Below are 4,093 nucleotides of genomic sequence, written 5' to 3'. Positions count from 1 at the left end.
TCTAGTAAAAAATCATCCATTTTAGGCAATAACACTTTAAATACAAATTTACATCTTTACAACTGAAATATCCATTATCTTCTGGAAGACTGGTTTATTATATGGTTTTAGTATTCTGTGGGACTCCATAGCTAATAATTATAAGGTAGCCAACCCAAGACATATGCATCTCATACACAACAAAATGTATCAGCAATAGAGTTGAGTTGTAACTGAAAAACATGGAAGCAGGCCAGGTGCAGTGGTTCATGCCTGTAATCCCAGTATTTTGGGAGCCCAAGGCAGGGAGATTATTTGAATCCAGGAGTTCAAGACCAGCTTGGGCAATATGGTGCAACAGCATCTCTACAAATTACAAGAATTAGCCAGGTGTGGTGGTGTGTGCCTATAGTCCCACCTACTTGGGAGGCTGAGGTGAATCACTTGAGCCCAGGTCAAGGCTTCAGTGAGACGTGATCATGCCAATGCACTCCAGCTTGTGCAATCGGAGTGAGACCCTGTCTCAAAAAAACAAAAACAAAACATGGCAGCAGCTTTGAAAGGGAACAATATGATCAAAAGACTTTTTATTAAAAATATATATATATAGGCCAGGCGCGGTGGCTCACGCTTGTAATCCCAGCACTTTGGGAGGCCGAGGTGGGTGGATCACAAGGTCAAGAGATCGAGACCATCCTGGTCAACATGGTGAAACCCCGTCTCTACTAAAAATACAAAAAATTAGCTGGGCATGGTGGTGCATACCTGTAATCCCAGCTACTCAGGAGGCTGGGGCAGGAGAATTGCTTGAACCCAGGAGGCGGAGATTGTGGTGAGCCGATCGCGCCATTACACTCCAGCCTGGGTAACAAGAGCGAAACTCCGTCTCCAAAAAAAAAAAAAAAATATATATATATATATATATATATATATATATGTATATATATAGGCTGGGTGCGGTGGCTCACACCTGTAATCCCAGCACTTTGGGAGGCCAAGGTAGGTGGATCATCTGAGGTCAGGAGTTCAAGACCAGCATGGTCAACATGGTGAAACCCCATCTCTACTAAAAATACAAAAAATTAGCCAGGCGTGGTGGTTCACAGCTACTCGGAAGGCTGAGGCAGGAGAATCACTGCAACCTGGACGGCAGAGGGTGCAGTGAGCCAAGATCACACCACCACCCTAGCACCAAATATATATATATATATATAGTAATTACCAAGCTTAGTTTTATGAAAATCATTTTTTTTTTTTTTTGAGACAGTCTCCCTCTGTCACCCAGACTGGAGTGCGGTGATAACAATCTTGGCTCACTGCAACCTCCACCCCTCACGAAGTTTCAAGCGATTCTCATGTCTCAGCCTCCTCTGAGTGGGATTACAGGTGTGCACCACCACACCCAGCTAAGTTTTGTATTTTTAGTAAAGACTAAAAACGGTTTTGCCATGTTGGCCAGACTGGTCTTGGACACCTGACCGGGTGATCCGCCCACCTCAGCCTCTCAAAGTGCTGAAATTTACAGGCGTGAGCCACCACACCCAGCCATGAAAATCATTTTTGAGTTTCTCTTTTTCAGCTCAGCGGGGTATCCAATGTCCTGCCTTTGTAGGTGTTGCTTTCCTTGTGTACACCTGAGATACAGTATCATTTATTGAGATTTGTTGCATAACTGTACGTTGACCATTTTTCTGTTAATCTTGTTCTAAAAGCCATAATTTATTCAAGCTAGCTGCTCAGTCCTAACATATTTACTAAACTTAGGATATTTTAAATTAGGACTATAAAAAGGAGGCTATGCTCCCAGCCTCGTTTTATTTGGCTTGCCTTCATTTAGTTATAAGGGCAACTTGGTTATAATCTAGACCATACTATTTCCAATGATGTTTATGGTTTGGTGTATAATAGTAACATATTTTTAAAAATTAAGAATAGTAAATAAACTTTCAAAAGGGCGTAAAAGTCATTGTATTGATGGGAAAACAATTGTATTTAAAACCAAAGTTGGGTCAGACATGGTGACTCACACCTGTAATCCCAGCACTTTGGGAGGCTGAGGCAGGCAGATCACTTGAGGCCGGGAGTTCAAGACCAGCCTGGCCAACATGGTGAAACCCCATCTCTACTAAAAATACAAAAATTAAGGCTGGGCGCGGTGGCTCACGCCTGTAATTCCAGCACTTTAGGAAGCTGAGGCAGGTGGATCACAACATGGTGAAACTCTGCTAAAAAATAAAACTTAGCTGATATGTTGGCGGGCACCTGTAGTCTCAGCTACTCGGGAGGCTGAGGCAGAACAATCACTCGAACCCGGGAGTCAGAGGTTGCAGTGAGCCAGGATCACACCACTGCACTCCAGCCTGGGTGACAGAGCCAGACTCCATCTCAAAAACAAAAAAAATTAGTTGGGCGTGGTGGCACATGCTTGTAATCCCAGCTACTTGGGAGGAGGATAAGGCAGGAGAATTGCTTGAACCTGGAAGGTGGAAGTTGCAGTGAGCCGGGATCGCGCCACTGCACTCCAATCTGGGCCACAGAGCGAGACCTTGTCTCAAAAAAATATAAAAAGTAAATAAAACCAAAGGTAAGTATTGCAATTGGCATATGCTTTGATCTTTTATGAAAACCAAGATGGAATAAGATAGAAAAGAAGAGGGCGGAAGGGGTGAGGGAGGGAGTTAGAGTTCTCATAGGCTCATAAGGGGAAATATGCAAATGCAGTGAGATGACACAGTGGCCTGAATTCTGGAGAAAGTCACTAAGAGGACTCCTGGAAATGGTAGGCTGAGTAACATGACAATGTCTGCTCCAGCTTCATAGCAGATAGAGGATTTTTCACGGGATCTTTTCTTACGCCCACCCACAATGAAAGCACAAATAAAGTTAAATCAGAGCTATTTAGAAGTGCTTGTATAGAAAACTAATTTAATAGAAATAGAATCTAAGCCTGTCTTTTTCTAGTCATCTTAACTGTATGCATAGGAAAAGTTAAAGGGTAATAGATTAACATGCTAACTTTTTATCTCAGGTTTGAGATTGGGGCCCATTTTTAATTTATTTTCAGTGTTTCCTACTGTGGCTTTCTTCTGCATGTTTTCTATAATGAACATAACTTTACGATCCTGGAAACAAGATTTTAAAAAACAGATCCATTTCCTGAGCTCTGACAGAGAAGATACTCTGACACTCTTGGTGTTCCAACTATAGCAAACATTTCTAAATCAGCTGGTCATCGAGTAAACACTAAATACAATCAGGCACCCAAGGAAGTAAGCAAAGCTCTAAAGTAAGCTTCTGCCTAAAGGGCAGTTGCCAAAACTAGAGGACTGAGCATCACAGAATCCTCCTGAGGACAAAACCCAGGCAGCCCAAGTTAGGGGGTCCCTTTTCCATACAATGCTGGGACCTCCCTGGGATCTCCAGCTCAACGAACTAAAACATTAAGAACACAGACTCTTTACAGGTGGCTCAAGCCTGTAATCCCAACACTTTGGGAGGCCAAGGCAGGCGGATCACTTGAGGCCAGGAGTCTCGCTCTGGCCAGCTTGTTAGCCAGCCTGACCAACATGGTGAAACCATCTGTACTAAAAGTACAAAAATTAGCCAGGTGTGTTGGCACATGGCCTGTAATCCCAGCTACTCAGGAGGCCGAGGCAAGAGAATCGCTTGAACTCGGGGTGGGAGTTGCAGTGAGCCAAGATCACGCCACTGTACTCCAGCCTGGGTGACAGAGCAAGACTCCATCTCAAATAATTAAATTAATAAAAGCTAGCATGAAAGACATGCAACTCTTCCTTTCACTTGAACATTTAGGGGCCATTATTGAAATTAGGGACCAAGGTTGCCCTAATTCCAACATTTTTGCGTCTTAAAGAATAGGGAGCCCTGGGGAGAGGGGGAGAGGCGGGGGAATGGCCAAGTCAGTGGAGCAGTCAGCACACACACATGTATTCATTAAATCCGCGGCCTCATACAGGTGTAATTCTTGATGCCCCAAAACAATTACAATGGTAACATCAAATATCACTGACCACAGACCACCATATAGATAATAATGAAAAAATGTGAAATGTGAGAATTACCAAAGTAATTTTTTTTTTTTTTTTTTTTTTTT

The sequence above is a fragment of the Cebus imitator genome, unplaced genomic scaffold, assembly GCF_001604975.1.
Source record: "Cebus imitator isolate Cc_AM_T3 unplaced genomic scaffold, Cebus_imitator-1.0 Scaffold41, whole genome shotgun sequence".
NCBI lineage: Eukaryota > Metazoa > Chordata > Mammalia > Primates > Cebidae > Cebus > Cebus imitator.
This window is presented reverse-complemented; position numbering follows the sequence as displayed.